At 36.7% G+C, this 24,294-nt stretch overlaps 1 pseudogene; it reads right to left on the reverse strand.

Moving 5' to 3' along the window:
* Positions 1-1,711: 1,711 nt before the first annotated feature.
* On the reverse strand, positions 1,712-24,046 carry LOC124233931 (ADP-ribosylation factor-like protein 2-binding protein; annotated as a pseudogene).
* Positions 24,047-24,294: the final 248 nt, after the last annotated feature.

Below are 24,294 nucleotides of genomic sequence, written 5' to 3' on the forward strand. Positions count from 1 at the left end.
GGAAATAGTGGTCCAAAGAGATCTGAATAGGTTTCTTTACAGAGGATATCTGAGAGCCCTTGATATGCTAACATGATTGCAAGAAGGCATTTCCTAAACATATTTGACTATGAATGTTACATTTTTTTTTTGAGACCATTTTAAGAAACTAGTGCTCCCCAATCGCTTTTTGGGAAACACTAGTTTATGCCAACAAAAAGGGAAACCATTAAGTTTCTGTCCATCTTTTCCTTTGATACACCATAATGAGTTACTGAAAATTACAACCTTTCCCTACTATCTCCCATTTCATTCCTATACAATTTATGACTTTGTTCTTGCTCATCATTTTTCAGAAGAAGAACCTGGTGGGCATCAACTGGAATCTTACTCAATGAATTGCCTTTTTACTACTTGCAGAAGTCTTCATTTTATTGGAAACTCACCAAATGGAGGCAATGAATCTTCTCCCCTTCATAGATCTAAGCATTGACATCTTCTGTCTAATGACTGCTGTGGTCTTATATGGATTAACCATGATCCAGGCTTCTGTGACTGGTGATAAAATATTTTTGCTTGTTGAATAAGAATTGTAAGCGGCATGATGGCATTGAAACTTTGCAGCTGAGGAAGCCATGAAGCCTTCTCAGCATCATCTCACTATCCTCCCAAAAGACCTCTGTGACAATGGATGGAAGCATTTTTCTACTAAGAGTGGAGTCTGTAGGAAAAAACTTGCTCAATGTTAGAGCCTATCAGTAATAGACTCCAGTACAAACTCTTAATCTGTACCTTTTACCAAAAAGCTACATTCACTAGATTGCAAGATTTATCTTGTTTTGACATACTGGATATTGTTTAGAAAAGAAATTTTCTTTGTTTCTGCAAATTAAAAAATGCTGTGGCAATAATTGTATCACTACCATGCTATCTGAATTTATGTATTGGAGTATTTTAGAAATGTGATGAGGCTATAATTGAGTTAGAGTCATAAAGCCACTTTTTCTCTGGAAGATTTTAGTCATATATATTTCCCCAATAAAGATCACCTCCAATCATCAGTCTCCACATAGGTATCTTGGAAATGGTTATCTTAATAATTTACTCACATTATTATCTAAAGGAAGTTTTATATCAGAAATGCAGGAGAAGAATATTTTAATGAGTGTACACTAAATTTGTGAAATATCCACTGGGAATTAGAAAGCAGAGACTATTTTACCCTGCATTCCTGTCTTAGGAGTGGTAGGAATGTAATACAGTGTTAGTCTCAGCACTGGTTGACCACAAATAGTGAAGATACATGCAAAGCATCCAGCGACTGGAAGGACATTTCGGAACTAGCCCCAGGCTCATCTACCAGTGGACATTATGTGTTCCTCTTTGTTCTTACTCACTGCCAGGTCCATACTTAAACACTCAAAATATCTAAAAGACCATTGAAAAGTAGCACAAATTATCCTGTACTTTAAGAACACAATTAATTCTCAGATTCCTAGGGTGAAGGGTACAAACACTGAGAAGGGATCCTCACAACCCAACTCTCTCTCAAAGGGATTGCCCAGCTTAGATACCAGGAGGGCGCTGTGCTTCTCTTGATTAATTTTTTCTTCATGGTACAAAAGTGTTTAATAAGCAGAACATCAGTACAGAGAAACACATAACCTTTGAAACCAGAACAACCCAGTGAAAAGTCAGCACAGAGTCTGATTTTTACCTAAAAAAATCAAAGTTATATATTGGGAATTGAACTACTATAAGCTGGCATAGAAGAAGATTTACACAATGAAGTCGCCACTAAACCACTGCTTAGGTCCAGTCCCTGGCCTTCTTTTTTCTGCTCTGTATTCCAGAAACATTTCTTTAAAAGCCAGAAAATCCATAAACGTGAGCTGCACGTTGAGTATGTCACCAGCCACTTCATCTTGATGGTGCCGTACTGCTGTTGTGAAAGCCGCCATGTTAAATCCGGAAATCCCCTCCAGCAGCTGTTCTTCAATGTAATTTTCTACCAAAGAAATGTATTTGTTAAAAATAAGCGTGTTAGTTTATTCTCTTCCATGTCTTCAAACCCCTGGCAGTACTTGTCCATGAAATTTCTCTGTAATAACTGGAACTCGTCGTCCATGATGATATCTTCTAAATATCCTATCACAGCATCAAATTTTGCATCATAGACAGAGGAGGACAGCCCAGCTCAGTGGGGTCAGAACCTCCATGTGAGGTCATGGTCTCAGGCTCCTTGGCTACGGCCATGCGCCAAGCAGGCTTTCACTTCTGGCTGGCCTCTGTATGTGCTGCTCCCTTGATCATTTTTAATTTCAATGCACCCAAATGTAATCTGGCACCTACATGATCAAAGGGAAGTGACTATAATAATGTTCTGGTTGGACTGAAGGAGCATGGTGTGGGGGAGGGAGGGCATCCCTGAGTCCCACTAGCTGGTTCCCTGCCTCGGTGCCCCTCCTTCACGAATCCTCCCCACACGGTCCCAAGGGCAGAAAGAAGACAATTTGAAAAGCTTGCAGTAAGGCTTCTCTTTAAATATATGGTTGGTAGTTTTCTGGGGTCATGCTCAGATGTGTTGAAGACTCTCCTCATTCAATGACATTGCAGGAACATGGAAAATATCTTTAGAGCCTCATTTACAATCTTGAAACCAATAGAACCTATTTTCTTTGGTTGTAGATTTAATCTTGAAAGTTTTAAATATGAGGCACAGTGAATAAAGTACCTGGATGTGTTAATCAAGAAAATTACATAAAAGTAACTTTATTTTTATTTTCCTCTATTCTTTAAACCTGCTTGGAGTGGGAGTTGAGTCATAGAGGAAACTTCTTTTCTCCCTGGCCCTCAGTGAAAACTTGGATAGGTTCCAGATTTTTTTTGTTTTAATTTTTTATTGAGGTTACATTGTTTATAACATTATATAAATTTTGGGTGTATATCATTATATTTTGATTTCTGTGTAGACTGTGTGTTCACCACCAAAAGTCTAGTTGCCATGCGTCACCATACACGTGTGCCCTTTTATCCCTTTCATGCTCCCCCCTCCTCTTCCCCTCTGATAACCAGCAATCTAATCTCTGTGTCTATATGTTTGTCTGTTGTTGTTATTGTTTTCCCATATTCCACAAATCAGTGAAATCATACAGTATTTGACACTGTCTGTCTGTCTTATTTCACTTAGCATAAAGCCCTCCAGGTTCATCCATGTTGTCGCAAATGGCAAGATTTCATCTTTTCTGTGGCTAAGTAGTATTCCATTGTATATATATATACCATATCATTGTTATCCATTCATCTGTTGTTGGGCACTTAGGTTGTTTCCAAGTCTTGGCTATTATTAATTATGTTGCAATGAATGTAGGGATGCATACATCTTTTTGATTTAGTGTTTTTGTGTTCTTTAGATAAATACCTAGAAGTGGAATAGCTGGATTATATGGTAGTTCTATTCTTAATTTTTTGAGGAATTTCTATATTGTTTTCCATAGTGGCTGTACCAGTTTGCATTCCCACTGGCAGTGTATGAGGGATCCCTTTTCTTGACATCCTCTCCAACATGTGCTATTTCTAGTCTTTAATAATAGCTGCTCTGATGGGCATGCAGTGATATCTCATTGTAGTTTTGATTTGCATTTCCGTAATGATTAGTGATGTTGAGCATCTTTTCTTGTGCCTGTTGGCCATCTGTATATCTTCTTTGGAAAAATGTGTATTCAGATTCTATTTTTTAATTGAGTCATTTGCTTTTGAGTTGTATGAGTTCTTCACATATTTTGGATATTAACCCCTTATCAGATATATGATTTACAAATATCTTCTCCCAAATGTTAGCTTGTATTTTTGTTTTGTTGATGGTTTCCTTTGCTGTGCAGAAGTTTTCAGTTTGATGTAGTCTCATTTGTTTATTTTTTCTTTTGTTTCCCTTGCCTGAGGAGACAAAAAGATACTGCTAAGACCCATGTCCAAGAGTGTACTGCCTTGGTTTTCTTCTAGAAGTTTTATGGTTTTAGGTCTTACAATCAAGTCTTTAATCCATTTTGAGTTATTTTTTGTGTATGGTGTAAGATAATGGTCTACTTTCATTCTTTTGCACATGGCTGTCCAGTTTTCCCAACACCATTTATTGAAGAGACTTTCCTTTCTCCACTGTATGTTCTAGGCGTCCTTGTCGAAAATTAGCTGTATGTGTATGTATGTGTGGGTTCATTTCTGGGCTCTTGATTCTGTTCCATGGATCTCTGTGTCTGTTTTTGTGCCAGTACCATGCTGTTTTGATTACTATAGCTTTGTAGTATATTCTGAAATCAGGGAGTGTGATACCTCCAGCTTTGTTCTTATTTCTAAGGATTGCTTAGGCCACAAATTTTTAAAAATGCATTTATCGTAAATCATATATACATGCAAAAAACGTTAGAATATTTATGTATACGTTACATAGATTATTAGACCCACCAACAGAATTAAAATATAGACTATTATCAGAGGGATAAGAGTGAATAAGGGAGGTGCTAGGCAAGAACATCAAAGAATCCCTCTATTCTTACCGAAGATTCTATAACTTTTCATGATTAAAGACTTCTCACTTTATTGTATGATTTTTGCTGATTTCCAGAGCACTGTGATGGTTGTTTTTGTAGGGAGAGCTTTTGGAGAGAGTTCTCACTCTCTCTGCTTTACTAGTAGTCTTGCTTCTGTACTTTTTTTTAAAAACTGCTTTATTGAGGTATAATTCGCATACCATACAATTCACCCATTTAAATTTTACAATTCAATGGATTTTAGTATATTCACAAAGTTATGTAACCATCACCACAGTCAATTTTAGTTACTATCCTCCTAGTCCCCTACTGCTCTCTCCTCCCCTCTGTCAGCCCTAAGCAGCCACTAGTCTACTTTCTGTCTCTTACAGATTTCCCTATTCTGGATTATAATATGAATGGAATCACACAGCACGTGATCTTTCGTGACTGACCTTTCACTTAGCACAATGCTTTCAAGGATCGTTTATGTTGTAGCATGTATCAGTACTTCATTCCTTTTTATGACTAAATAACACCCTATTGCATTTTCTTTATCCATTCCTCAGTTGATGGACATTTGGGTCATTTCCACTTTTTGTCTGTTAAGAATAGTGCTGCTATGAACATTCGTGTGTAAGTATTTGGATCTGAGATTACCATAGTCCTGTATCACAGATCCTGTTGACCCTCCCTCCCTCTCAGCTATTGGTCTCACTGGTTTCCAGTAACACAAACTCATCTCGTCGCTTCAGTTTTGGGGATGATAACTGCCCCCTTTTCTTGCTAGTTCTGGGGAGTTTTACCAAGTTTTGTTGGTTTCCCTTATGCCTTCTCATAAATTTATACATACTCTCTCATTAAACTTGTCTCAGTTTTCCTATTTGAGTATACAAACTTTTTTTCCATTAAAAGCTCTTGCTAATACATCTCCTTTTAAAACTTGAGGCAAAGGGAACATGTGGTAACCATTCCTTCTCATTTTGGAGGGCATTGTGGTTCAAAATACTTAAACAGCTCTTTCAAAAATACTCTTCATAAAATCTTCCTCCATTCCAAATCTGCACCTCTAGACTCAGTTCTTAAGGTCAGTGGGAATTATACATTCAGGTTATAATGTTTTATGCTGTAAATTCGTTAAAGGTCATTGCTCTCACATATCACTTTGGTTTCCATATAACTATGTATTGCCACATTCAATACCTCCAATTTAACATCTTCTCACATAAAGCAATATTAACTTTACGTTTGTTCACTGCCAAGTTTTGTTGATTTAAATTGCTTAGTTACTATGTAAATTCTTATGAACCAAAGTCGGCTATTATAGATTTCCTGCTGAATTTTAAGTTAATTTCTTTTTGTGTGCTTGGGAAGAGCAGTGGGATTTACTTTTAAATTGTGCTCAACAAGAAAGGTATTATTGTGTAATTCCTAACTTTTTTAGTAACTTTATAATCCAACAATTTCATTAGCCCTCAAAATGTCCTCAGACATTCTTACTTGTCTGCTCTCTTCCCTCACATGAGTTGGTAACCTGCAAAGAATAACACAGATTTTCCCTAAAGGTATTCCACTATTGGCGTAAGTTAAGCTTCTTCTGAATCATTCAGTGCTGAGAATGTTTTACTGACTCTCAAACACTTAGTATATATGCCTATTTCTGGGGGTGATTGACCATTTCTTATCCTCATTTATTTTCGTAGGACATTGATCTCTTTTCATTTATTCATTCAAACAGAGCTTTGATGATTTAAATTCCTGAGATCTGTGATATTCTGCCACGCTGAAACTGGAAGAATTACTATCATCCTGATAGGATCTTAAGAGCTTCAGACACCTTGTCTGAAATAATATTATTATTGTTACTGTCCAAGGGAGGTCATCTGCCTGCTGCAAGACATACCGATACTCAAGAGACAAGGTGGTAGGACAGAAAGGGTTTTTTATTACAGCTTGCTAGCAAGGGGGAAGATGGCCAACTAATGTCAGAAAGAGCCATCTCCCAGAACAAAGACTGCAGGCCAGTCACATATGGGGCTGGTCTCCAGATGGGAGACGTGGCTGATCTCTGGTGGAGGCAGACATCTGGTTTGAGTTCCTGATAGTCTTTTGTTTTACTGGATGTGCATCAGAGACCAGAGCAACATCCTATATCCTGGTCTTTCAGTTGTCATTGATGATGGCTATCAGCATAGGCTCTCTGCCTGGGGTCATCACATTCCTAAACAACTCAAAAGAACAAAGTTATCAACTTATTACAACTGGGAGGGGCCATAAAATCTTCAAATCCCTCACAGACAAACTCTTATCTAGGCAAATTAAAGCAAAGATTCAAAGGGGCTGGTGAGTCAGGGTTGTTAATCAGAAGTCATTCAAAGTTACAATGTGGTTTCTTTTCTACAATATGGCTTTCCTTATGTCAACCTTGTGTTGAGCTAGTATCATTATGGAAAACTCAAGAAATATATATTTAAATGATAATGTTTATTATGAATTTGTCTAATCTAATAGAAACATCTTTTATTGATATTTACTTCAAAAGTTATGCATTTAGTCTTATAAAATAAAATAAAGCTACCTTGAAATTTGGCTAAGAAGATTTCAATGGTGTTTTTTAAAGGATGATTTAATGCAATAGAGAAAACCAAAGCAGACAAGAATTAAACAAAAGAGGTAGGAAGCAGAACGTGTAAACAACATGTCAACAAATTAGGCTTCGAAGAGTCTGGCAGAAATAGGGTATCCTATAAAGGAAAGTGGAAGTGAACAAATGAAGGACATTCAGATCTCACGTGAACATGTGGATGATGGCAGAAATGTGAAAAATGGATCATCAATATGAACACAATCTGTTACCTAGGCTTTGTTACCACTTTCCTTCAAAAAACAAAGTAATTCTCTTGAAGAATCTGTGTGATGCACTCAAAACTCAAACTTCACGGAGAGTAGCATTTTATGATTATTATGAAAGTATATGAGTGATATGAAGCCAGGCATATAAGTTGTATTTGTTCCTTCTAAACACTATGACAACCCTTTAGCTGACACAACATGAAGTGCGTGGCTTTCTTTAACTTCTGGTAAAATAAAGCAATGCTCAAACACACAATCCACTGATCTCACCCTCTCATTCTGCCCCCTCCCACTCCCCACCACCATTCTCTGAGGATAGATTCTTATACCTTGAGTTAACCAATGAATATAAACAATTTTTAACCTTTAAATCACATTGCCAAATTGCTTCCAGAAAATTTTTTACTAATTTAAAGCTCCAGCAGTAATCTACAAGGGTACTCATTTTACTACATTTATCAATGTTGACTATTATCAAGTTTGATGTGTATGTTAATTTAATAGGACAATAGTATATCTGTTTTTATTTCACTTCTTTGATTAGTATTATGGTTGATTTTTAAGTAAATTTATTGTTAATTTTCAATTCCTCTTTTATGATTGGTCTTTTCACAACGTTTGTTTATCTTTTATTGGCACCTTACTGTTTTCTTTTGATTTATCTTTAATATCTCTTTGTATATGAAACGTATTAGTTATTTTTTCTATCACATTTATGTCAGAATACTTTTCCCAGTATATTGCTGCATTATAATATTTCTACTTTGGATTTCTTCCATTGTATTTATGATTAAAATGTTTTTCCCCATGAAACTGGTTAAATAAAGATTCAACTCATTTTTAGTCTAGATTAGTTTCATTTCTTTTTTGCTATTATTTTTACTATTTAATACAATAGAATGTACAAAGATGTAATTTCAGACAAACACTGGAAAATAATTTTATTTTCCAAATATCAGGCAGCTTTTGTATCAACATTTTTTGAGTAATCTGTTACTTTCCCCATGGATTTTTTCTTTTTGGTGAGGAAGATTGGCCTTGAGATAACATCCGTGCCAATTTTCCTCTACTTCATGTGTGGGATGCCACCACAGCATGGCTTGATGAGTGGTGAACAAGTCTGTACCCAGGATCCAAATCCATGAACCCTAGGCCACCAAAGCAGAGTGTGAGAGCTTAACTACTATGCCACTGGGCTAGCCCCACCTCCTTTCCCCATGGATTTTTGATGATAAACATATACCCTACATTAGCCTATAACCTAATACCTAGGGTTTGTTTCTGCCTCATTTGTACTGTTTTATTCAACTAAATGTCTCTTCATTTATTTATTATCAAGCACAGCTAAAACCTTTCTGTAATTTGCTTTTTTTCCTTAAAAATTCTTGACTATTTTATTTATTCTTCCAGATAAATTTTGGAATCATTAAGGTTCAGTTTAAGACAAAAATTGTAAATTTGAGTGAGGTTTTGATAAACAAATTAGAGAAATATTGAAATATCTATAATTTCTACTGTTTTCATTTTCCACTGAATTTTTATGATCTTTTTCTTTATTTGCTCTTGCAGGTTCTTGCAGGGTTATTCCTAGTTTTTCTAATTTTTACTCATTGTGAATAGAATTTTATTTTATGTCCTAATTTGGTTTTATGGCATCATTGACATATAAAAAGCTTTCTCTTTACTAGTAGCATCCAAATCTAAACTAGTCGTGCTTTAACCAGATTGTAAAGTCTTCTCCAGTTTCAATGGTGTCTTAAAGGCACAACAATATTTTTAATAATATAATGGCTCCTAGAAAGAGCTCTATTCTCTTTCCAGGTATCTATTATAACAAGACTAGAACAAGTGTTGAAACTAGTGGACAGGACATTGTAGGGGAGGAAGACATTTCCCCTACCCTCTCTGGGTTCTTCTGGCTGGAAAACAAATTAAATTCACATGAGACAGAATAACAGGAGAAAATTAAACAAAGCTTTATAACATGTATATATGGGAGAGGCTCAGGCAAGCTGAACAACTCACCAAAATGGCTGAAGCCACCACCTTAAATATCCTCCTCAGCTAAAGACAAAGGAGGATGTTGGCAGTAGGGGGAGTCAGTTACAGGAGGTTATCACACAAGTACAGTAAAAAAGATTCAGATTTAAGTCCTTGCCTTAGGCATTGATTAAGAGTTTCTAGAGATAAGGTCATTCCCCCTTCTTCCTGGTACAGAGAGGGAGACACCTTTACAGATGGAGATTTCCCTTAAAATGTAAATGTCTCTTAACAAAGGGTAAGTAAACTCTGCTTTTCAGAGTTGCCTTCCTATCTGCAGTTTATTAAAAGTAACCAGCCCCAAATAACCCTCATGCCAAAGAGATATATCTTGGGGTGGCCAATTCCAGTCCCCCACAACATCCTCAATCAACTAGTTGTCTATTTGTAGCACTTGATTGTAGCATAGAGGCCCTTTTGTACCACAAGTTGACATTTAGTCAATTGTGGGACTCTGTCTTTGTCTTATTAATTAATTATTTCTTCCCTTTACATAGTTTCTCTTTCTGTCAAATAAACTATTTGAAGGGTCCTTTGTAGTCTCCCCAAATTTCTTGCCTACATATCATTGTTCATACAACTATCCTGCTTAAGATACCTCTTTCCTTCTATTTTTTTATATTCAATTTCTATATTTTTTTCAGAGATTAACTAAAATGCCAACTTACCCATGGATTCCTTTTTAATCCTATTCACCAAAGTAATTCTTCTCTAAGTTCTAAAACTGTTTTATCTGAATTCTTTTATTATGTCAATTAATATGTTTTGGTTATGGGCAACAAAATTTTCTAACTTAGGCCAAAAAGAAAAGATTTAAGGTAGCTCATAGAATCAATGGAAAGGGGAAGAGTCTGACTGTTCTGGAGAGCTAGGTAATAAGAATAAAGGGAGACCTGAAGGATGCTCATGGGGAAGATTCAAGGCCAATCATTTCCATCCTTGTGTCAGTTCATTAAAAATTTAAAACATCTGGAGAGGGTGTCTGATTGAACTTGCTGGAGTAAAGCACCTTGGGTAGAAAAGGGCAGAGTGTCATGATGGGTGGACCCACCAAGACTGGGAGTCCCACTAAAGCAATGGGAATGAGGCAGTTCTTCTGTGGAAAGTAGGGTATTCAGTTAACAAAAGAAAGGGAAAAGAATGCTGAATTTTAGAAAGCAGAAGACAGTCACTACACTTATTGTACTCAATTACTTTTGACTTCTTATTCTAGATATGTTGGTAAGTTTTGATGTCTGTGTTTTATTAATTTTTGGATACTTATCACATCAAGCACATAACACACACTTATATTTATTTAACAAATGCAAACATACATAAATGTGACTTCTCATTAGAAGATAGGGAAAAACTAAGAGATGAAATGTCCTAAGCAAACCTTTAAGCAATATATGTAGTAAACGTTAGATGAGGTCTTCACCTTCATGTACATTCACATTACTCATTTCTTAGGGTATTTTCTTTATTTTTTAAATCTTTACTTTTATTATACTCATATTTCTTAGTTTCTAGGGTGCTTTACTTTCTGTTCTTAAAACATTTCCTTTTTTTAGAATTTACTTGACGTTAAAAAGGGAGCAGAATTCTTCTCTTGTGAGGTATTTCACTCTGCTTCTCCTGATGCCTGTGATGAATGAGAATAAATTGGGAGAAAAGATTTGTAACTTTGTGTTTAGATTATGAATTTAGTCACTGGGACCCTATGAATAAAACTTTTAGTTTATCCATTCGAAGATTTTCATTCTTCAGTGATTTAAAAACTTTTATAAGCATCTCCTGTTAGAAATTGAGGAATTCAAGTGGAAGGAAAAAGTCCCTATTACCGATGAGCTTGTGGTCTTCTGGAGAGCTCGATGTCAAGTGGTGAGGGCTTTGTTTGGGACAGGCACAAGTTACTGTGACAGCAATGGGCAGGCATAACAACTCAGACTGGGGAGGTATAGAAAGAAAAGTGTCCTGGAGGTGGAGGTCGACATCAAATCGAATCTTAAAGATCACAAAAGTTATCCAGGTACAGAAGGGGATAGAATTTCAGGAAGAGAGAGTTGCATGGGCAAAAGCTTGGAAGCATAGAGGGCATGGTATATGTGCGGAACTGCATATACTTCCATTTTTATTTTATTAGCTTATATAGAACTTAGCAGCCAGCCCTGGTGGTCTAGTGGTTAAGACATGGCATTCTCACTGGTGTGCTCAGGTTCATTTCCAAGTCAGGGAACCACACCACCTGTCTGTTGGTTGTCATACTGTGGTGGCTGCATGTTGCTGTGCTGCTGAAAGCTATGACACTGGTATTTCAAGAACCAGCAGGGTCACACAAGGTGGACAAATTTCAGCTGAGCTTCCATACTAAGACAGACTAGGAAGAAAGATCTGGCCACTCACTTCCAAAATATTTTGGCCATGAAAACCTATGAATAGCAGTGCAGAATTGTCTGATATAGCACTGGAAGGCAAGAAGATGGTGCAAAAAGATCGAGCAGGGCTCTGCTTTGCTGTACACAGGGTTGCTAGGAGTCAGAATCCACTCCACAGTGCTAACAGCAACAAAGGAACATAGTGTGTTTCAGGCTCTGATATAAGTATTTTATAAGTTTTAATCAATTTAAGGTAATTTAACGTATGTTTAGAATTGGGGTTGGCAAATTAACAGCCTGCAAGCCAAATCCACCTCATCATTTGTTTTTAAAAATATAGTTTTATTGGAAACAGTCATGCTCATTTATTTATGTATTATCTATGGTTGCTTTCACATTACAATGACAAGGGTGAGAAACTGCAATAGAGATCATATAACCCACAAAGTCTAAGATATTTACCATCTGGCCCTTTACATAAAAAATTTGCCAAGCCCTAATGTAGCTTGAGAGGAGAGACAAGAGACATAAGGCTAGAGAGAGAAGGCCAGATTACAGAGGTTGTCAGCTTAAGGGAGGAGATTCACTTATAATACAGAATTGCTTGTGAGTATAACTGTACCCCAAAACCCCATCATTAAGACTGCTCAGGGAGGACTGTGAGTGTTCTTGTCAGACTATGGCAGTATCTCATGGTCTACCCAGTTCCACATTAAGTGGCAAACTTCACAAAAGCTATGTGTTTGTACCTACAGCTGAGGTTTTGGTTGACTTCTGAGCTTCAGCATAACATTTTCTAGATTCAATCTAATTTTACAAAAGATAAAATGATGCTTGGACTGTAGATAAGTGTTTTCTTAGCCAAAAGACAAATCTCAAATATGTTTTTCTGCATCAATGACATTTAATATGTCATACAAATGTCCTATTCATACATAGCACCTCATACATAGGTCCTTATATACATAAGGTCACATTCGTGGGTCCTTACTAATCTGTTGACCTAGGTAAATTATTTAAACTCTTTAAGCCCCAATTTCTTCGTCTTACTTAAAAATAATGTTTTGAGGATTCAATGAGATAATAAATGTATAGCTCTTAGTACAGAGTTTGGTACACAGTGGCAGCTCAATAAATAACGTTTATTATAAAAACCACAAAGCTTTAGAGGCCTCTCTACATGTCTCTTTAAACCTGTTTTCTTGCAACCCAATATTTTTTATTGAAGAAAAGCTTATAGTTGGAAGTCAACAAACTTCACATCCTCTGAAAAACTCAATTGAGTGAACAGCTTGAAGATTGAAAACACAATAAAAGTGCAAACAGCTAATAGTTATTGGATTTTTTTCCCCAAATAAACCTGGGCACAAGGCAGAAATCATCTTTTTGAGAAGAGATCTGATTTCAGTGAAGTCTGGAAATATCATCAGAGGAAACTGACATATTGTTTTTGCTTTCAATTGTCCAGGCTCAATAAAAGTGATGAAGAATGGGAGACTATGCAACGATTGTGATGCAGAGAAAGACAAAAAATAATAGAATCAAGGCATCATGAAGTGTTCCCCTTAGCCACTCACCCATTTGTTATTGTCCTAACCAGGGAAGCAAATCCTGTCATACAACTGAGTTCCTGGATCCACCTGGAAAGTGGCACAGTCTCCAGGTCTTTAAGCTTACTCACGTTTGGTGCCTATTAGTCAGGTCTTGTCAAATTCCAGGGATTACTCTCAGAAATAAAAACATTAGAATTAAAGGAAGATATATTAAAGTTTCCATCCTTGATAATTAACAACCTAGAATATTAAACTAACAGAGGGGAAAGATGGCTAGGAAAAGAAAGGGAAAAATGAGGCAAAGCAAGAATGTGCACTTACAAGATCCTGCTACTCACAGGTGTTGATCTGTTTTGGAAGAAGCCATTCAAATCTAGCAATCTGGAAAAGTCTTCGGAAAACTTTCTCCTTCATGCTGTCATCTTCGTCTCGAGAATCCCAAGAGATTCTTTGTTTACATGTCGCACAGGCACGGAGTCCAGGAAATGGCTGAGTCACATCTTTTTAACTGAAAAATGTGAACTCAAAGGTTGATTCTTTGCAGCTTTACTGCAGTTGCCCACTCCCACTCCCTTAATGGTTCCTGATAAGAACTCTTTCCATGAGGTTCAAGAGCAGTCACACCCTGGTGTGGTTTCCAGGTCTCTGGGCTGAAGTTCATACAAGGGACACTGTAGTTTATTCATGGGAAAAACTGCCTGTACCTGTTAGTTATAAACTTGAGTGGCCTGCATAAAACTTCACGGGAAGTCTTCATGTAACTTTGTAAGCTTTTTTGACAGTGTCATTTGTTCATTCAATGTTCTCTGATTATGGAGGATGATAAGGGCAATGGAGTTCCTGGATGATGGGAAAGATTTTCATTACTTTCTCTGTAAAATTTATTACTACACAAATAGGAGAATAATTCCCCTGTGAGAAATACAAAGTCTAGGGGCCGGCCCCAGTGACCTAGTGGTTAAGTTTGATGCTTTGGTGGCCCAGGTTTGATTCCTGGGCGTGGACCTACACCACTGTCAGTGGCCATGCTCTGGTGTCAGCCCACATACAAAATAGAGGAAGATTGGCAACAGATGTTAGCTCAGGGTGAATCTTCCTCAGTGAAAGAAAGAAAGCAAGAAAGCAAGCAAGAAAGAAAGAAGGAAAGAGAGAGACAGAGACAGAGAGACAGAAAGAAAGAAAGAGAAAGAAAAAGAGAAAGAAATACAAAGTCTAGAGAAGACAGTTGACTTTCAACAGAGAACAGCATCTAGCCATCCAGAAAATAGACAGACAATAGTAAGAACATATTCACATCCATCTGAATGGAGCAACTGTATAAAATCCATCTGCAAGTGTTCAAATAGACCCTAAAGCTTTAGTTCTTTCCTATATCCCACCTTACAGTTTTGCCAGGACTATGGGTTTGGCAGGTGGAATGTGTGCCAGAAACATACTCAGCAAGTTTTGAGTGAAACTGCCCTATTAGTACTGGCTTAAGATTGCAGGTATTTTTTTCCTTTGATAGAGTGATAAAATTGAACAGTTCTGGTTAATGAATTACGTTAGCCAGTATTATGAGAATGGAAGAGAGTGTAATTCTTTCCTTAGGAATAACGGACAATTACATGAATGCGTGGGAGATATTGCGAGTTTGATTTGAGACCACAGCAACAAAGTGAATATTGCAATAAAGGGAGTTATACTAAATTTTGGTTTTGCAGTGCATATAAAAGTTATGTTTATACTATACTGTAGTCTCTTAAGTATGCAATACCATTATGTCTAAAAAAACAATGTACATACATTAATTTAAAAATGTTAACCAGCATCTGAGCCTTCAGCAATTTGCAATCTTTTTGCTGGTAGAGGATTTTATAAAAAACGCAGAATCTGTGAAAAACAATAAAATGAGGTATGCCTGTAATTTGTCAGGATGTAATCAATGACTACCCTGTGTATAAGAGCAACCTATAAACAGTGAGACCATCAAAAATTTTCCACGGCCTTTTGGTTTATATTGTGAATCTTATGACACTGGTAAACAAAGAATTTACCAAAGTTCACTATTTTTGTGTGTATGTGTAACAAATAGAATCTTTTTTTTAACTAGAATTTATTTCTTTTATTTCTAGTTTAAGGCCCCATTCAGCTGCAGTGACAATCATCTTATCAGCAGAGGCCCTCCGCCTTCCTCAAATTTACGGGCTATGTCTGGGTTAGGGAATTTCTGAAGTGCCAAGATGAGGAGAAGCTGGAGACATCAAGTCCTCGCATCACTGGTCCCCACAGGGATTCTGAGATGTTCTTTGCCCGTCCTGAGGTTTGGTTTTCAATCTTTTGGTTTCAGTGCTGACAAGCCTGGCCCCTCCAATCATGGGGACTGCCTGGCTTGCGGGTCCAGATGTCTGTGGCTTCCTTGCCCTGTGATGTGGCAGAAATCTCTGTGAGGCTGCCCTTCTGCCTAGAAATAGCTGAAGCATCACCTCACAACTTGTTAGAAATGCAAATGCTAAGTGTATCCTCTCCCCTGAAATAACTTCCTAAGTCAGAAACTCTCAGACAGTCAGCAGACTGCAAGCTCTCCAAGGCTCGCTCTCAGAGGCTCTGCCCGGAGGGAGTAGGCAGACCTTATTGGTTTCTCCTCCCCTGGGGTGCGAGGGGTGTTAGAATCTTACTCTTTCCTCTTCTCTCCCTTTCTCTAAAAGAAATTAATAGACTTTATTTTTAGAGCAGATATAAGTTTATAGAAAAATTGAACAGATAGTACAAAGAGTTGCCATATATCCCCTCTTCCCATCACTCAATTTCCCCTGTTATTATCTTGCCTAGTATGGTTTATTTGTTAGAATTGATAAATTGATATTGACACATTATTACTAACTGAAGTCCATAATGCATTTTAGGGCTCACTCTTTCTGTTGTAGTTCTATGGGTTTTGGCAAATGGGTAATGTCATGTGTCCCCTAACACAGTATCATGCAGAAAGCCAAACTTAATTTTAAATAAATTAAAATGTAGAGACCACAAGGTTTTCCCAGGGAAAATGAATTAGACAAACGAAGTTCTTAATTACTATTAAATGCTTTGAGAAAGAAAATGTAGTTCAGGAAATAAGATAGTTTACAGATTTAGAATAGCTTACTTCCAGAAGAGAGAACACAAAAACATACTGCATGTGATGTTCAAATTTACTAATTAAAGGTAGGCTGGAAGCAAATAATGTTTATTTAACTGATTAACTTTGACTAAAAATCAAACAAGATGATAGTCTTGGGTTCTCCAACTTGATTGAAGACTAAATTCCCTGTTAACTTAGCCTGCGAAGAAATCAGATCTTTTTTAAAAACAAGCATTTTAATGTTAATTCTGAAACATCATTTGCAAGAATTTTCATATCAAATAACATGACTTTACCCCGCTAGTTCAAGTCTGTTAATTCACACTCAGCATTCGCAGACACAGCTACAGACTACCTACCAGCTCTCAGCATATCCTCCACAACACACGGCCTTGTCTCCTTGTCTGGCAGGATATACACATATGTTCTGTGACATTAAGATCATCTCTAACTGCTTGTAAGGATGATAAATGATCAATATGATATAATCAAGTGGATTCTGAACTTTCTGGCCACTTATTTAAATTATTTTGTTGACTGGTTGAGAACAAAGGTACCAGGGGGCCCTCTGCTGGACAGCACACATAAGAAATGAAAACAGATTTTGGAAGGATAAAAAGAGATTATTTTGGGGTCTTCCACTCTCCACCTCCCCCACACCAAGTCCTTTTAAAGGATCGGGACTTGGAAACGTAAGGGCCTACACTTCAGGCCTGTAGGATAGAAAACTGAGGACTGGGTGGGAGAGTACAGCTATTAAATGCAATGAGGCTGATGGCTGTTTTTTTCTTTTTTCACCTTTATTAAGATATAATCAACAAATAAGATTGTAATGTATTTAAAGTGTACAACCTGATTAGTTATTATACGTGTACGTGTTGAAAGGATTCCCATCTTCGAGTTAGTTAACACATTCATCACTTCATACACCTTTTTTTTTAGTGAGAACATTTAAGTTCTACTCTCTTAGCAAATTTCTGATATACAATACAGTATTATCAACTGTAGTCACCATGTTATACCTAATAAGCTTCAGACCTTATTAATCTTCTAATGAGAATTTGTGCCCTTTCAGCAGCCTCTCCCTATTTCCCTCCCTGAAAGCCTCTGGCAACTTCTGTTCTACTCTGTTTTTATGAGTCCAACTTTTTTTTAAGATTCCACATGTAAGTGATATCATGTAGTATTTATCTTTCTGTCTTGGGCTTATCTCACTTAGCGTAATGCTCTCTGGGTTCCTCCAAACTGTCACAAATGGTAGGACTTTCTTCTTTCGTAAGGTTGATTAATATTCCATTGTGTACGTATACCACATTTTCTTTATCTTGTCAATGGACACTTAGGTTATTTACATACGTTGGCTTTTGTGAATAACACTGCAGTGGACACAGTAATACAGATACCTCTTTGAAATAATAATTTCATTTCCTTTGCATATAAACGCAGAGGTGGAATTGCTGGATTGCATGGTAGTTCTGTTTTTACTTTCTTGAGGAGCCTCCGTACTGTTTTCCATAGAGACTTCACAGTTTACATTCCCACCAACAGTGGACAAGGGTTCTGTTTTCTCCACATCCTCTCCAGCATTAGTTATCTCTTGTATTTTTGATAAAAGACATCCTAACAGGTGTGAGATGATATCTTATCATGGTTTTGATTTGCGTTTCCCCGATGATGAGTGACATTGAGCATGTTTTCATGTGCCTGTTGGACACTTGTACATCTTCTTTGGAGGAATGTCTATTCAGGTTCTTTTCCCATTTTTAATTGGAATGTTTGATTGTTTGCTATTGGGACGTATGAGTTTCTCATACATTTGGGATATTAACCCCTTATCAGATAGGTGGTTTGCTAATATTTTCTCCCATTCCATAGATTACCTTTTCATTTTGTTGATTGTTTCTTTTGCTGTGCAGAAACGTTAGTTTGATACAGTTTCATTTGTTTATTTTTGTCTTTGCTTTTGTTATAAAATCAAAAACACATTGCCAAGACCAATGTCAAGGATCTTACCCACTATGTTTTCTTCTAGGATTTTATGGTTTCAGGTCTTACATTCAAGTCTTACATTTTTGTGCATGGTGTAAGATAGTGGTTCACTTTTGCTCTTCTCCATGTGGTTGTCAAGTTTTCCAAACCCCATTTATTGAAGAGATTATCCTTTCCACATTGTATATTCTTGGCTTTTTTGTCGAAAATTAATTGACCATATATATAGGTGGATTTATTTCTTGGCTCTCTATTCTGTTCCGTTCATCATTGCATCTGTCTTTATGCCAGTACCATACAGCTATGATTACTATAGCTTTGTAATAATGTTTGGAATCATGAAATGTGATGCCTCCAGCTTTGTTCTTTCTCAAGATTGCTTTGGGGTCTTTTGTGGTGCCACATGAATTTTAGAGTTATTATTTCTACCTCTGTGAAAAATGCCATTGGAATTTTGGTAGAGATTGCATTGAATCTGTTCACTTTGGGTAGTGTGGAGATTTTAACAATATTAATTCTTCCAATCCATGAACATTGATTATCTTTCCATTTATTTGTGTCTTCTTTGATTTCTTTCTTCAGTGTCTTGTAGTTTTCAGCGCACAGGTCTTTCATTTTCTTGGTTAAATTTATTCCTAGGCATTTTATTATTCTAGATGCCGTTGTAAATGAGATTGTTTTCTTAATTTCTTTTCCTGATAGTTCACTGTTAGTATATAGACATGCAACTGATTTTCGCATATTGACTTTGTATCTTGCAACTTTACTGAATTGGTTTATTAGTTCTAAAAGTTTTTTGGTGGCATCTTTAAGGTTTCCTATTTATAAAAGATCATGGTATCTGCAAGCAGATACAATTTTACTTTTGCCTTTCTGATTTGGATGCCTTTTATTTCTGATTCTTGCCTAGTTGCTCTGGGTTGAACTTCTAGTATTATGTTGAATGAAAGTGGTGAGAGTGGTCATTCTTATCTTTCTCCTGACATTAAAGGAAAAATTTTCAGCTTTTCACTATTGAGTACAGTTTTAGCTGTGGGCTTGTCATATATGGCCTTTATTATGTTGAAGTCCATTATATTTACTATTTACACCTAATTTATTGAGAGTTTTTTTCATGAAAAATGTTGAATTTTGTCAAATGCATTTTCTGCATCTAGTAAGATGAATATATATATGTATATATATGTGTATATATGTATGTATATATGTGTATATACATACATATATATGTATTTTTTTTTTTGTAAGGAAGATTGTCCCTGAGCTAACATCTGTGACAATCCTTCTCCATTTTCTATGTGGGATACTGCCACAGCATGGCTTAATGAGCAGTGTGTGGGTCTGTGCCCAGGCTCCAAACCTGTGAACCCTGGGCTGCCAAAGCAGAGCATGAGAACTTGACCATTACGCAACTGGGCTGGCCCCAAGATGACCATATATTTTTATCCTTAGTTTTGTTAATGTGGTCTATCACATTTATCAATTTGTATATGTTGAACCACCCTTTCTTCCCAGGGATAAATCCCACTTGATCATGGTGTATGATCCTTTTAATGTGCTGTTGAATTTGGTTTGCTATTTGTTGAGGTTTGCTATTTGTTGGTTGCTATTTATTTCTTCTATGTTTATCTGGGATATTGGCCTGTAATTTTCTTCTCTTATATTGTCCTTTTCTCACCTTGGCCTCAGTGTAATGCTGGGCTTATAAAATTAATTGGGAAGTGTTCTCTCTATTTTTCAAAGAGTTTGAGAAGAATTGGCATTAATTCTTCCTTAAATGTTTGGTAGATTTCACCAGTGAAACTATCTAGTCTTGGACTTTTGTTTGTTGGGAGGTTTTTGATTACCAATTCAATCTCCTTACTAGTAATTCCTCTGTGCAGATTTTCTACTTTGTCACGATTGTCTTGATAGGTTGTACATTTCTAGGAATTTGTTCATTTTTTCTAGGTTATCTAATTTGTTGACATATAATTGTTCACAATTGTCTCTTATAATCCTGTATATTTCTGTGGTATCAATTATAATGTCTCCTCTTTCATTTCTGATTTTATTTGCAGCCATTCCTCACTTAATGACAGGGACACGTTCCAAGAAATGCATTGTTAGGTGATTTTGTCATTGTGAAAACATCATAGAGTATGTTTACACAAACCTAGGTGGTATAGTCTACTACACACCTAGGCTGTCTGGTACTAATCTTATGGGACCAACATCATATATGTTTTCTGTCATAGACTCAAATGTCATTATGTGGCACATGGCTGTATTTGAGTCCTTTCTCTTTTTTTCTTAGTTAAGTCTAGCTAAAGGTTTATCAATTTTGTTTATCTTTTTAAAAAAACAGCTCTTAGTTTCATTGATCTTTTCTGTAGCCTTTCTGGTCTCTATTTCATTAATTTGCTCTAATCTTTGTTATTTCCTGTTTTCTACAAAATTTGGGCATAGTTTGTTCATATTTTTCTTGTCCTTTGAGGTGTAGAGATAGGTTGTTTATTTGAGATCTTTCTTTTTTCTTAAGTAGGCATTTATTACCATAAATTTCCCTCTAAGAATTGCTTTTGGGGCATCCCATAAGTTTGGTATGTTGTGTTTCCATGTTCAATTTGTCTCAAGATACTCTTTGATTTCCTTTTTGATTTCTTCTTTTACGCTTTAGTTCTTCATGAGTATGTTGTTTCATCTCCATGTATTTGCAAATTTTCCAGTTTTCTTTCTGTAATTGATTTCTAGTTTTGTACCACTGTGGTCAGAAAAGGTGGTTTATATGTCTTCAATCTTCTTAAATTTATTAAGACTTGTTTTGTGGCCTAACATATAATCTGTTCTGAAAAATGTTCCATGTGCGCTTGAGAAGAATGTGTATCCTGCTGCTGTTGGATGGAACATTCTATATTTGTTTGTCAGGTCCATCTGGTCTAACATGTAGTTAAGTCCCATGTGTCCTTATTGATTCTCTGTCTGGATGATCTATCCATTGTTGAAAGTAGGTATTGAAGTCCCCTAGTATCATTATATTTTTGTCTATTTCTCTCTTCAGTTCTGTTTATTTCTGCTTTATGTATTTAGGTGTTCCTATGTTGGTTGTAGCAATATTTATAATTGTTATATTCTCTTGATGAATTGAGCCTTTATCATTATATAATGACCTTTTTTGTCTCTTGTTACAGGCTTTGGCTTAAATTTATATTTTGTCTGATGTAAGTATAGTTACCACTACTTTCTTTTGTGTTTTGTTTGTGTGGAATATCTTTTTCCATCCTTTCTATCTATTTGTGTCCTTAAAGCTTAAGTGAGCCTCTTGTGGGCAGCATATAGTTGAGTTCTGTTTTTTTAATCCATTTAGCCACTCTGTGTCTTTTGATTGAGAAATTAAGTCCATTTATATTTAAAGTAATTATTGATAGATATGGGCTTATTATTACCATTTTGCTACTTGTTGTCTGGCTTTTTGTATTTCTTTTATTCTTTTTTCTTGCTCATTTCCTTTGTGATTTGATGATTTTCTGTGGTGGCATGATTTGATTCCTTTCGTTTTATTTTTTGTGTATCTAGTATAAGTTTTTGCTTTGTAGTTACCATGAGGTTTATACAAAATATCTTATAGTTATAACAGTCTATTTTAAGATGATAACTTAACTTTGAACACATACAAAGGGTCTACATTTTTACACTCCCTCATTTCAAGTTTTTGATATTACAGTTTACATCTTTTTATATTGTGTTTTCATTAACAAATTACTGGTTATAATTATTTTTAATACTTTAGTCTTTTAGCCTTTATAAGAGAGTTATAAGTGATTTGCCCACCATCACAATATTAAAATATTCTGAATTTAACTATTTTTTACCTTTATTAGTGAGTTTTATACTTTATATGCTTTCCTTTTACTAATTAGCATTCTTTTGCTTCAGCTTGAAGAACTAACTCCCTTTAGCATTTCTTTTACGGCTTGTCTAGTGGTGATGCACTCTTTCAGTTTTTCTTTGTCTGGGAAACTTTTTCTCTCTCCTTTAATTCTGACTGACAGCATTGCTAGATAGAGTATTCTTGGTTGGTAGGTTTTTCTTTCAGCACTTTGAATCTATCATTCCACTCTCTTCTGGTTGTAAGGTTTATGCTGAAGTGTCTTCTCATAGTCTTACGGGGATTTCCTTGTATGTTGCTGGGTGCATTTTTCTTGTTGCTTTTAAGATTCTCTCTTTGTCTTTCGCTTTTCATAATTTAGTGATAATGTGTCTCAGAGTAAGTCTTTTTAGATTCATCTTTTTTGGTAAGTTTTGGGCTTCCTTGATCTGGATGTCTGTTTTTTTCCACACGTTAAGAAACTTTTTAGTCATTATTTCTTTGAGTAAGCTTTCTGTTCTTTTCTCTCTCTCTTGTCCTTCTGGATCCCTATAATGTGAATATTGGTGTGCTTGATGGCATCCTATATGGCCCTTCATTCTTTTTTCTTTTTGTGCCTCTGGTTGGATGAATTCTACTGTTCCATTTGTATTCACTGATCCTTTCTTCTTCTTGATCTGGTCAGCTGTTGAAACCCCACTCTTAGGCAGCAAATGGGAAAGTCAGGGTGCTAGGTATGCAGTCTAATACATATCAGGGCGAAACAGAAAGCTGGATGTTTTTGCTCCTCACTCTGTGCTGAGCCAGAGAGAATAGTCACTGGGAGTTCCTGTGCTCCCAGATGGAACTGCCTCTTTGTTTTGTGTGGTCCCAGGGGACCTGTGTATGCTGAGCCCTGTCAGCACCCAAAGTTAGCAGCTAGAACTACCTGTTCCCTTGATAAGCCACCAAGAAGACCCCAAACTCAGACCTAGAGAGAGTAGGAAGAAGTCCATCCCACCCTTCTTGTAACTCCACTCTCTGCATTCTAAGAACAAACACCACCTTCAGAGGGCTGATATCACAGATTTGTTGCTCCACTCCCCCATCCTAGACAGAGATATTCCTTACCATTAGCAAACTGGTGTATTAAGAAGCTGTATATCTCCTTCCTGTTCATATTTGAGTCTCCACTCATCCCTTTTGAATCCCTTTTCCAAAGAATCCCCCACATCAGTAAATGGCACCATCATCCATCCAAAGGGTCCCCCAAATACTTAGGAATCAACCTAGACTTATTTTCTTCCTCATATCCACATCCAATCTGTCAGAAAACCTTGTTGCTTCTGTGACCGTAATGCATCTCACCTTCACTCACTCATCTCCATCTCCACACCACCTCTCTCGTCTAAGTCACCATCATCTTTCACTTGAGGTACTGAAGATGCCTCTTACCTGGTCTTGGCTTTCACTTTTGTCCCCTCTCTCCACAATCCATTCTCTGCTCAGCAGCAGCCAGAGTGGTTGTCTTCAAAAGCAGATCAGATTTTGTCCCTCACGTGCTTAATTACCTTCAATCCCTTCCAGGGCACTAAAAATAAAACCTAACCTCCTTACCCCCATTTAGCCCCTACTTACTTTCCAAGTTTTCCACTTTTCCAGGTGGACCACAGTCCACCTCACCTTACTCTATGTGCTTCAGTTACCTTGACCTTCCTCCTCTCCCCAGGAATGGCTAGCTGCTCGGCTCTTGTCCTCATAGCTCCTTCTGCTGGGATGCTCCCATCCCACCCCAACTCTTCACTTGGCTGTGCCTTCTTCATGCTCTGGTCTGATCTCACATATCAGTGCTTCAGAGAAGCAGTCTTTGACTAGACTCTGCATGCTCCCACCTGTTCCCCTTTACCCTTTAAGACATCCCCTTATTTATTCCATTCATAGGGCCTACGGCAAGCCCAAATTACCTTGTTAATTTATTTTTTTCACTTATTTGTTCCCTGTTACCCCAGTTGACAGCACCCAGAGGGTGATAGCCTTGTCTACCTGATTTCACTGCTGTATTCCAAAGAAC

The sequence above is a fragment of the Equus quagga genome, unplaced genomic scaffold, assembly GCF_021613505.1.
Source record: "Equus quagga isolate Etosha38 unplaced genomic scaffold, UCLA_HA_Equagga_1.0 496_RagTag, whole genome shotgun sequence".
Classification (NCBI taxonomy): Eukaryota; Metazoa; Chordata; class Mammalia; order Perissodactyla; family Equidae; genus Equus; species Equus quagga.